This window comes from Sarcophilus harrisii, chromosome 1 (assembly GCF_902635505.1).
Source record: "Sarcophilus harrisii chromosome 1, mSarHar1.11, whole genome shotgun sequence".
NCBI classification, from domain to species: Eukaryota; Metazoa; Chordata; class Mammalia; order Dasyuromorphia; family Dasyuridae; genus Sarcophilus; species Sarcophilus harrisii.
In genome coordinates, this window is record NC_045426.1 from 199,905,834 (window position 1) to 199,918,374 (window position 12,541).

Genomic DNA, 12,541 nt, shown 5'->3' on the forward strand with positions numbered 1-12,541 from the left:
CCCTTTTCATTTTTAAGACTAACAATTTGATTTTTCTCTTTCCTTTTTTTAATCAGATTTACTAAGGGTTTGTCTATTTTGTTGATTTTTTCATAGAACTAATTCTTAGTTTTATTAATTAATTCAATAGTTTTTTTTACTTTCAATTTTATTAATCTTTCTTTTTATTTTTATAATTTCAAGTTTAGTGTTTGAGTAGGGGTTTTTAATTTGCTCCTTTTCTATTTTTAGTTGCAAGCCCGATTCATTGACCTTCTCTTTCTCTATTTTATGGAAGTAGGTCTTAGAGATATAAAATTTCCCCTTGGTTGCATCCCACACATTTTCAATTAGCAATAATCGCACCTTGGTTAAACCTCATTGGCTATGATACTGCCACTGCACAAAGCTCATCCTACATATTTTGGTATGATGTCTCATTGTTGTCATTTTCTTGGGTGAAGTTATAAATTATGTCTATGATTTGCTGTTTCACCCAATCATTCTTTAGTATGAGATTATTTAGTTTCCAATTATTTTTTGGTCTATTTTCCCCTGGCTTTTTATTGAATGTAATTTTCATTGCATTGTGGTCTGAAAAGGATTCATTTACTATTTCTGCCTTACTGTATTTGAGTTTTAGGTTTTTAATGTCCTAACATATGGCCAATTTTTATATAGGCTCCATGAACTGCTGAGAAGAAAGTGTACTCCTTTCTGTCTCCATTTAGTTTTTTCCAAAGATCTACCATATCTAACTTTTCTGGTATTCTATTTACCTCTTTGACTTCTTTCTTATTTATTTTGTGGTTTGATTTATCTAATTCTAAGAGTGCAAGGTTGGGATCTCCCACTATTATAGTTTTGCTGTCTATTTCTTCTTGCAGCTCTCTTAATTTCTCTTTTAAGAATTTAGATGCTATACCACTTGGTGCATATATGTTTAATATTGATATTGCTTCATTATCTATGCTACCCTTTAGCAAGATATAGTGCCCTTCCTTATCTCTTTTAATTAGATCAATTTTTGCTTTTGCTTGATCTGAGATCAGGATGGCTACCCCTGCTTTTTTGACTTCACCTGAAGTATAATAGGCTCTGCTCCATCCTTTTACTTTTACTCTGTATGTATCACCCTGCTTCAAGTGTGTTTCCTGTAAACAACATATTGTAGGATTCTGGCTTTTAATCCAGTCTGCTAACCACTTCTTCTTTATGGGGGAGTTTACCCCATTCGCATTTATGGTTAAAATGACCAGTTCTGCATTACTTGCCATCTTGTTAACTCCTGCTTATGTTTTACTCCTTTCCTTCCCCCTTAGCTCCCTCCCCAGTATTAAATTTGTGAGCACCACTTGCTTCTCACAGCCCTTCCTTTTTAGTATCCCTCCTCCCACCTTAGAGTTCCTCCCCCTTTCTTACCCCCTTTCCTCACAATTTCTATATTCCCTTCAGCTTAGCTTATTCCTTCCCTTTTCACCATAAATCAAATATGTCTAATATATTTCTCTTTAAGCCAATTCTAATGACGATAAGATATATACTATGTTCACTCCCCTCCATTCTTTCTCTCAGATATAATAGGTTTCCTTTGCCTCTTTGTGAGATGTAGTACCCCCACTTTACCCTTTTTCTGGTGCAATTTCCTTTCCAGCTCTAGTTTCTAGGACAAAGTATACAGGTGTTCTTTATATATCTTTATAGCAGAAATATAGTTCCCAACATTTCTTTTTACCTTTTTAGGTTTCTCTTGAATTCTATATTTGTAGATCAAACTTTTTGTTTTGTTCCAATTTTTTCATCAGAAATAGATGAAATTCACTCATTTCATTGAATGTCTATCTTCTTTCTTGGGGAAAAAAAAATGCTCATTTTGGCTGGGTAAGTTATTTTTGGCTACATACCAAGTTCCTTAGCCTTTCAGAATATCAGATTCCAGGCCCTTTGATCCTTAATGTGGATGCTGCTAGATCCTGAGTAATCCTTATTGTGGCTCCTCTATATTTGAATTGATTTTTTTCTAGCAGCTTGCAGTATTTTTTCCTTCATCTGATAGTTCTGGAATTTGGCCACTATTTTTCTTGGGGTTTTGGTTTTAGGGTCCCTTTCAGTAGGTGATCGATGAATTCTTTCAATGTCTATTTTACTCTCTATTTCTAAAACATCTGGGCAATTCTCTTTGATAATTTCCTGGAAAATAGTGTCCAGGCTTTTTTTGTCATCATATTTTTCAGGAAGCCCAATAATTCTCAAATTCTCTCTCCTAGATCTATTTTCCACATCTGTTGTTTTCCCAAGAAGGTATTTGACATTTTTTTCCATTGTTTCATTTTTATGGTTTTGTTTGATTGATTCTTGGTGTCTCCTGAAGTCATTCATTTCCATTTATTTGATTCTGATTTTTAATTAATTATTTTCTTCACTCACTTTTTTATATCTTTTTCTAATTTTCCAATTGAGTTTTTAAGTGAGTTGTTGTGTTCTATGGAATTTTTTTCCATTTTGCCAATTTAATTTTTTAGAGAGCTATTTTCTTTTTCCAGTTCATTAATTCTGTTTTTCAAGGATTTGATTTCTTTATCCACTCTATCTTTAAATGAGTGGGATGACTTATCCAGACTCTCTTGCCAAGCTTCCCTTTCTTTTTCCCATTTTTTTCTAGCTCTCTTGTGAGAGCCTTTTTAATTTCTTCTATGAGAGTCTTATGTGTTGAAGACCAGATCATATTCCCCTTTGGGGATTCAACTGTAGACAATCTGTTTTCAGTCTCCTCAAGGTTTAAAGTCTGCTCTCTATCCATATAGAAGCTATCAACAGTTAGTCTCTTTTAATTTTTTGCTCATTTAGTCAAAGAAGAATCAAAGAAAACAAACTAACAAAATAACTAACAAAAATAAAGAAAAACAAATGCAGTATTTTTTTTTCCTTGAGGGAGTGAGGGAGTTGGATGGTGTTACTGAATTTCCTCTACAGGCTGTAGGGGCAACAGTGAGGCACTAGCAGGACAATATGCTCTGAGATTCTGAGAGTGTGCTGAGTCACTCCAGGTGGGTGTGGCCAGGTCCCAAGAGACCCTAGCTTTTGGGGGTTATAGTGTTTACCCCCTGTGTTTTTAGCTTCTCTGCTTGTCTACTAGCTTGCTGCCAGGGCAAAGTAGCCAACATTATGGTAAAGCTCTCCCTGCAGAAACGGCTGAGATCACATCCCACTCCCCTCCAGTCTGCTCAGGTGTGAGAGGCCTGCTTTACTCTCACTGTCTGCTGTGCTATCACTGCCTGCCTTCAGTCTGTGCCTGATCTAACCATCCCCACCTGAAAGCTAAAACAGACTTTTTCTGTCAAATTTCGAGGATATTTTCTCTTGGTAATTATTAATGTTTTTTTTTTCAGTCAAGCACTAATTCCAAGGCTTGTCATGAAATAAATCATTCTGAGAGAAAAGACAGAGCTTAAATTGATGTGTGTGTCCTCTCTATCATCTTGACTGGAAGTCCTATGATGTATTCCTGTTTTTAAAAAATAACTAGGAAACAAGAACAAACAAAACTTTTCTTGAAGTGATAAGTAGTATCTATCTATGACCAAGAGCCAGAATAATACATAATAAGGATGACTAGATTTTCCAGTAACAGGCTAAATGTAATTTGTCAAATTTTTTTACTTTTATTATTTAACTTAAATTATTTTTTATACTCTCTAATTAGGATAATATAGGGATACCAATAATATAAGAGAAAGAAACTAAGGAAAGGAGAATAAACAGAAAGGAAGTATTTGGTTATTTAGGGAGTTTTGTGATGTTGTTTTGTGAATTGGGTATGTGAGTCCAGGAAGATTGGGGGAACTTCTGCTGATAAGGGATGCCAAGCCAAACTGTAATGTTGGGATGCAATCCTGGGTAAGAAGGAACTAGCATATACAGCTGTAAGTATAGAAACAGTAGAACAAAGACTCTGCTGATTTGTGGGCATTTAGAGAATGGAAGGAAGACCTGAGACCGGAGGCATCATCCCCCAAACCCCAGGACTAGAACAAATTACTGTGTATAAGAACAACAACCAAAAAAAAAAAAAAAAAAAAAAAAAAAAAAAAAAAAAAAAAAAAAAAAAAAAAAAAAAAAAAAAAAAAGAGCAGGCAAAGGAGAAAGAATCAAACCAAAGAAAGTTAGAATCAAAACAAAGAAAGTTAGAATATAAAAAAAAAAACTAACCCTCTTCTATCCCAATGAGTAATGTCAAATAAATGGGGTCACTTGCCTGAAAAGAATTTGTAGAACTAAAATAAAACCTTTAAAAATCAATGAGAGAAATGAGGGGAATTTTTTTTAAAGAACAATATGAGAAAAACTAGAAGATTGTAAAAATAAAATCAACCAACTGAAAAAATGATTAAGAATCTTAAGGAATAAAATGAAATTACAATTGGGCAAAGAAAAGCCAAGCCAGTCTAAGAGACCAAGATATAAAATAAAATTTACATAATGAAAACAATAGAAGAGAATGTGAAACATTTCATAAGAAAAACAACTTATCTGAAGAGCAGATCAATAATATAAAACATAAGAATAATCAGACTACTTGAAAGTTATGATTTTAAAAAATCTTAATACAACAATAAAAGAAAGAATTAAATAAAAATGTCCTGAAGTGTTATAATAAGAGGAGAAAATAGAAAGAGAAAAATTTATTATTATACATGGAAATGAAACTCTATATCTAAGATTGTTTTTAGTAATTGGGTAGATTGAAAGAAAGATTGGAGGTAGAACAGAATACAATCTGATTCTAAAAAGCAAAACCACATAGGAAAAGATAATTATATTAAGTAAATGAGAAATGAGAATAAGTACTGTGGAATTAAGTGAACTGGTAGCTCTGGAGTGTTTTTTCATCAGCAATGACCTAATGAGGAAACCATACATATATGCATATATATGTGTATATATATATATATATATATATATATATATATATATATATATATTTATTTATTTATTTTATACATATATATGCATATATATAGGGGTATAAATAAAGGTATAAAAGTCTTCAAAATCCAGAAAGAAATCAGAGGGAAAAGGAATAGGAAGGAGTAAGAGGATAAGGGAAGGATTTTTAGAGGAAATCTACTCATGGTAGATCTGCTTTAAAGAAATAACATATTCAATTAGAAATAAATTAAAGTCAGCATCATATACCAAGATAAGATCAAAATGGGTCCATGATTTAAGCATAAGAACAAAATTATAAATAAATTAGAGGAACATAGGATAGTTTACCTCTCAGACTTGTGGAAGAGGAAGAAATTTGTGACCAAAGTTGAACTAGAGATCATTATTGATTACAAAATAGAAAACTTTGATTATATCAAATTAAAAAGCCTTTGTACAAAGAAAACTAATGCAAACAAGATTAGAAGGGAAGCAACAAACTGGGAAAACATCTTCACAGTTAAAGGTTCTGATAAAGGCCTCATTTCCAAAATATATAGAGAATTGACTCTAATTTATAAGAAATCAAGCCATTCTCCAACTGATAAATGATAGAAAGATATGAATAGACAATTTTCAGATAATGAAATTGAAACTATTTCTACTCATATGAAAGAGTGTTCCAAATCACTATTGATCAGAGAAATGAAAATTAAGACAACTAGAGATACTACTACACACCTCTCAGATTGGGTAAGATGATGGCTAAGATGACAGAAAAAAATAATGATGAATGTTGGAGGAGATGCGGGAGGAGATCAGGATACTGATGCATTGTTGGTGGAGTTGTGAACGAATCCAACTATTCTGGAGAGCAATCTGGAGTTATGCCAGTTATCAAACTGTGCATACCCTTTGATCCAGCAGTGCTACTACTGGGCTTGTGCCCCAAAGAGATACTAAAGAAGGGAAAGGGACCTGTATGTGCCAAAATGTTTGTGGCAGCCCTGTTTGTAGTGGCTAGAAACTGGAAAATGAATGGATGCCCATAAATTGGAGAATGGTTGGGTAAATTATAGTATATGAATGTCATGGAATATTATTGTTCTTTAAGAAATGACAAGCAGGATGAATATAGAGGGGGTTGGAGAGACTTACATGAACTGATGCTGAGTGAAATGATCAGAACCAGGAGATCATTATATACTTCAGCAACGATACTGTATGAGGATGAATTCTGATGGAAGTGGATTCCTTTAACAAAGAGAAGATCTAACTAAGTTTCAATTGATCAATGATAGACAGAAGCAGCTACACCCAAAGAAAGAACCCTGGGAAATGAATGTAAACTGTTTGCATTTTTGTTTTTCTTCCGGGGTTATTTTTACCTTCTGAATCCAATTCTTCCTGTGCAACAAGAGAACTGTTCGGTTCTACACACATATATTGTATCTGGGATATACTGTGACATATTTAACATGTATAGGACTGCTTGTCATCTGGAGGAGGGTGTGAAGGGAGGGAGGGGAAAAGTCCAACCAGAACTGAGTGCCAGGGATAATGTAAAAATTTACCCAGGCATGGGTTCTGTCAATAAAAAGTTATAATTATTTTTTAAAAAGAAAGAAATTAAAGTCTTCTAATTTTATAAAGAAATAAGAGGGTGAAAGCAAGAGATGGGGGATATAGAAGAAAGTGTAAACTAATGGGAATGGGATAAAAAGGGAAGTCCTAAATTCAAATAGAATTAAGAGGACAAGCATGAAGGTGAACAGATAAGGGAGAGATACTTGGAGGAAGGGTAGGTTAAGTAATAGGAGGTCAAGGTAGTGAGTAGAAGTAAAGCAGAGGAATCAGAAGGAAAGACAAATAAGAGTCATACAAATAGAAAATAAAGATCAGGAGAGTTCTAAAACAGTTTTAATCATTAGACAAAAAGAGGGAAACTAGTATCTCAATTATTAATCAATATTATTTTAGACAAAAATAACTAGATAGTATAAACTTGTAATTTTTCTGTGTTTTAAAAAATGATGAGTTGGTAGAATTAGATAAATATGGAAAAACTTTGACTTATGAAGGAAGATGTTACCCACATTCAGAGAAACAGTGGGGACAAACAAACATTGTGTGGTCTTACATAAATGAATATACATAGATGAATGTATGTGTGTATGATTATAGATTATAAGATTATATATGTGTGTGTATATATATTGAGAGAGAGAGATGAGTATATTTGTATGTATATATGTAAGTGTATAGATATAATGTGTGTATGGGTATGTATATATATATACATATATATGTGTATGTATATATATATATATATATGTTTATCTTTATCCATATATCTGTATCTATCTATCTATATCTCCACTTAATTGTAGCCCTCTTGGGGGAGGGTAAAGGAAGGAGAAAAAAAGAATTAAGATAATAATACATGGCAGAGAACAAAAGAAAACCTATAAGGAAGCAAACAAAAGATGGACAGCTCTAAGTACAATATATAGTATTTATTATATAAGTTTTCTTGAAATGGAATTTTATTGTTTCATATATTGAATCCTCTGATGTTCTGCTATACACCTGGGAATTTTTTTTCTTATTTTGTATTTAAGTTTAAAATAAATTCAATAACTAAGTAAAAATGGGATGGGAAAAAAAAAAAGTCCACAGTATTAGATCTCAAAGGATTTTATAAAGTGAGGGATCAGCAAAATAATTTGGTGGTATCAGTTAGTCAAAAAATAGAGAGGTTAGTCAATTCACACAACATGCAAAAGCAAATAAACTTAAGTAGCTAATGTTAGATAAATCTAAAGATAATAGTTTCTTTGTTAAGAGTATATAACTTGTTGAAAACTGCTAGATAAACTGGAAAGAAGTCTGATAAAAATTAGATTTAGTTCAACTACACATATATACCAAAATAAGTTCCAAATGGATACCTAAATGTAATATTAAAGATCATATCATAAACAAATTAAAGGAGTAAGGAAGAAATTGCCTCTTATTCCTATGTATAGGAAAACAACTCACAATCAAATAGGTGAAAAAGAACCCAGAAATTAAGATGCATAATTTTGATTATATATAAAGAAAGTTTTTCACACAAACAAAAATAATGCAATTAAAATCGAAAGGGAACAATTTTTTAAAGTTTCGCTGTTGTTGGCATTGTTCATTTTTTTCCAAGTTGACCCCATGTGGAATTTTCTTGGCAAAGATATTAGAATGGTTTGTCATTTCCTTCCAAAACTCATTTTCTTTTCTTTCCTTTTTGATTTCAAATCCAATGTTCTTTTAATTTAAAAAAAAAAATCTAAACATAAATAGAAAAAAAAATAGAAAAAAGTGTCATGTATACAGCAGAATATAAAAGAGGATTCAAAATATATAACAACAAATTTTCATTCCAAGAAAGCATATATAATTTCTACTAGAACAAATTGTATTCAGAACTGTCCATCTTTTATTTGCTTCCTTGCAGGTTTTCTTTGTTCTGTGCTTTGAACTTTTTACTTTACTCTTTTCCTCCCTTTATCCCCTCACTTCTCCCCCAAGGTTATAGTTAAGCATGGAAATATTTGTGTTTACCTATATACATTCACACGCGCACACACACACATGCACTCAAGTGCATTATCGTTTGTTTCCTATCCCTGAGATTATATATATATATATATATATATATATATATATATACTTTTTCCCTTAGTCTCTCTCATTTGACTTTTAAAATCTTTTTTTGAATTCTTCTATGATACTATTTGAACAGATAACCATTAACATTACTCCTGAGGTAAAAGAAGCTTTCTTTTTACTTCAGTATCATTCTCTGAAGATGAAATCCAGTTTTCCCTTTCCTATAGTACCTTTCTATAGCTGAGGTTTTTTCTTTTTTACCTTCACTCTAAAAAAGAAAAAAAGAAAGAAAAAGAGCTTTTTAGTGTAATCACTCCAGTCCTGTAGTGAAGGAGATGGTCCTTTGGCTTCAGATCTTCCTTCAGTTATCTTTTCTAGCCTGGAACTCAAAACCAAGAACTCTACCAACCTGTAAGTGCTCACAGTCAGCAGTTTCCCTTCCCGTTGCTTTTTGCACTCACTAGTGTGTGCTGGCTACTTCTTGACCAGCATCATGTCTTAGTTACCCAGCTGGACTTAGTGTTTCTTATCAGCAGAGATTCCCACAATGTTCCCAAAGTCCAGAAGGTGAACGTTCCTATGATTGAGTCTGAAGCTACCTCAGAATCCAGCTAATCTCAAGGCTCCCTGCTTGCTATTTCTGGGAAGCTGGTCTGGAAGTGTTTACATTTTACAAAGGCTGACCCTTTGCTCTAGGACATGTCTTCAAATCTCTGGTTGTCCCAGGAGGACCCCTATTCTCCCCCAATTCTTATTTGTTTTTCCTCTTGTCTAAATGCACCTTGAGGCACAGTTTTTCTTTGTGCCTTGGAACTTTCTGATCTATTTCACTGTCTTCCCAGAATCCCTTCTCAAGCTCATTTTTATAGACAAGGAAACTGAAGCAAACATGGTTCAGTCATAGGTAGAGCTTACATAACTAGTGTTTGAGTACAGATTTGAATTTAGGTCTTCCGCTGTGCCATCTAACTACCAAAAAAATTTTAATTTCTAAAATATTTAAGGAAATGAATAAAATTATGAGTTATTCTCCAATCGAAAATGGTCAAAGATATGAACAAAGAGTCTACATGAGAATAAAACCAAACTATGAAAAGCAATATGAAAAAATGAAATGCTTCAAATAACTTATAACTAGAGAAATGCAATATAAACTAAACTATAAAACAGACATATAAAAAATGCCTTAAATCAGTGTCAATAGAGAAAGGCAAATTAAAGTAATTTTGAAGTTCCTCCTTCATAGGACTGGTAAATTTTACTTAAAAAGAAAAGTAATAAATGTAGGAAGGTATGTGAAAGCAGGTACATTAATGCCTGCTAGGAGAGCCCTAAACTGATCCAATCTTCCTGGAAAACGAATTTGAACAAAGTATTAAAAATAAGGATACCATTACCAACTCTGGAAGTATTTACAGAATTATCAAAAAGCCTCACTTGTATAAAAAAAAAAAAAAAAAAAAAAAAGCTATTATAGCTCACAGTATTGGTAAAGAACAGTAGACTAAGGGGGTACCCATCACTTGGGAAATGGTAAGATATATACAATGGTAAATGAATGTAAAGGAATATTATAGTGTCAAAAAACTAACTAAAAATTTGATTTCAAAGAAACCTGAGAAGACTTCTATAAATTGATATAAATTGAAGTGAGAAGAATAAGGACAACCATTCGCACAATTAAAACAATATTGTATATAGTAACAATTTTGAAGACTTTAAAATTCTGATCAATACAATTACTAACAGTTCCAGAAAATTAGTGATAATTTTGCTATCCATCATGTAATAGAGAGGTAATGAAGTCAAAATAGAAAGTGAAACATAATATTTTGGAATGTGGATTTGGAATTTATTTTTACAAGACACAATAATATATTTACAAGTATTTTGTGTTATTTTTATTTTTCTAAGAGGAAATGGAAGGAAGAAAATAAGTGCTTATTAATTTCAAATGCAAAGCAAATAAAAATATATATAAATAAGAAAGTCAGGATAAAAGCAATCTATAATGCTTCTTAAAAAAACAGAAAAAGGGTGTGTAAGTTTGTCTTAAAATACAAATCTAGTCTTGCAGCCCATTCTGAAGTAAATAATTCTCTGTTTCCTATCATCTCTATGAGTATTAAAAAAGCATATATAGTTCTTCCTCCATTAAACTTAGATAATTTCAACAAGGTTTGATTGTCTGTGATCAAAGATAAAACATATATTCCTGTTTACAGTTTCCTTCTGAATTACCTTGTTTCTTTTCTATTGATTTTTGAAAAGTTGCCCAAGAACACTTACATCAGATTTCCTCAAAGAATTTCTGAAGGACCAAATGATGTGATATTTGAGAATTTCATTGATGAGCCCCCAAATTGAATAGAAGGAGGAAAGTGCAATGCTATACATAATTCCATTGTTCTGAATAGGAACAGGAGCTGAAGCAAGAGGACTACACTATACTGCAAGAACAATTTATATAACTTTGAGTAACTTGCAGCACAGACTTTATTTAATATTAGAATAAGATTACAAAGATAATGAAAGGAAGAGAAGAGAAAATGTAAGCAAGCTATGGGGATGACATTCTAAAGGTCAAAATTGTAATATTAAATAAATCTTACAAAGTTTTATAAACCTTAATTTATTGTCTACGTGCAACTGACATTTCAGCTCTTGCTTTAATATCAGACACTTCAAAGTATTCTTATAGAATAGTTGATAACCCTTTTACACAGTATAATTGGAGTTCTGCATGTTAGAACATTTGGCTTCTGAAAGATTTTTTAAAATGTTAATAGCTGTCTTTTAAAATGGTGTAAGAATGAAATACTATGAAAAGTAAAGGTTAAAATGTCATTCTGTGCATAATTTTCATATTATAAAAACTAAGTATTTTTAATGGAAAATCTGATGGCCCACTGCAAGTTGGAAGATATAAACTACTCCCTTATAAGCTGGATTGTATTTGGAATTTTCTTCCATTTACTCATTTCTCTAGCCTCAGTTTCTGGATTGATATTCTGTGCCAAGATAAGTTCTGTCTCCTTCCATACTCTTAAAGGGAGTCCCATCATCCTACAGTCCTTTTAAAAAAGATTTTAAAATTTTTTTTCCCCAATTACATGTAAAAATAATTCTTAACATTTGTTTTAGGTATTTTTTGGTTTTGTTTTCAATTCTAAATTCTATCCCTTCATTGTCTTTACCCCTCCCTAAGATGTTAAGTAATCTGATATAGGTTATAGGTATGCAGTAATAGAAAATATTTCTTTATTAGTCATTTTGATATAAGAAGAAAGGAAGGAAGGAAGGAAGGAGGGAGGGAAAGAAGGAAGGAAGGGAGAGAAGGAGAAAGGGAGAGAAGAAGAGAGGGAGAGAAGAAGAGAAGGAGGGAAGGATGGAGGTAAGAAGAGAGGGAAAGAGGAAAAGAAAGGGGAAAGGGAAGGAAGGAGGAAAGAAGGAAAGGAAACAAGTATACTTTTGTCTGTATTCAGAGGCCATCAGTTCTTTCTCTAGAGGCAGATAAAAGTTTTTATCATGAGTCCTTTGAGATTTTCTTGGATCATTGTACTACTGAGAATAACTAAGTTATTCACAGTTGTTCATTATACAGTACTGCTGCTACTATGTGCAATGTTTTCCCAATTCTGCTCACTTCTCTCTCTATGTAAGTCTTTCCAGGTTTTTTCTGAAACCATTCTGCTCATCATTTTTATAGCATAACAGAACCCCATTACAATCATATACCACAACTTTTTAAGTCATCTCTTAGTTGATGGGCATCCCCTTAATTTCCAATTCTCGGCTACCACAAAAAGAAGGTCTAAAAGTATTTTTGTTCAAGTGGATTCTTCAGACTCCTTTTATTTTTATCTCTTTTGGATACAGACTTAGTATTGCTGGATTAAAGGATATGCAGTTTTATAGCCTTTTGGGCATAGTCCCAAATTGCTTTCCAGAAGTGTTGACAACTGTACCAACAATGAGTTAGAGT

General features: G+C 32.4%; 1 pseudogene; it reads right to left on the bottom strand.

The window, feature by feature from the left end:
• Window positions 1–262: 262 nt before the first annotated feature.
• LOC116420922 lies at window positions 263–390 on the bottom strand (annotated as a pseudogene).
• Between the last annotated feature and the right edge of the window lie 12,151 nt (window positions 391–12,541).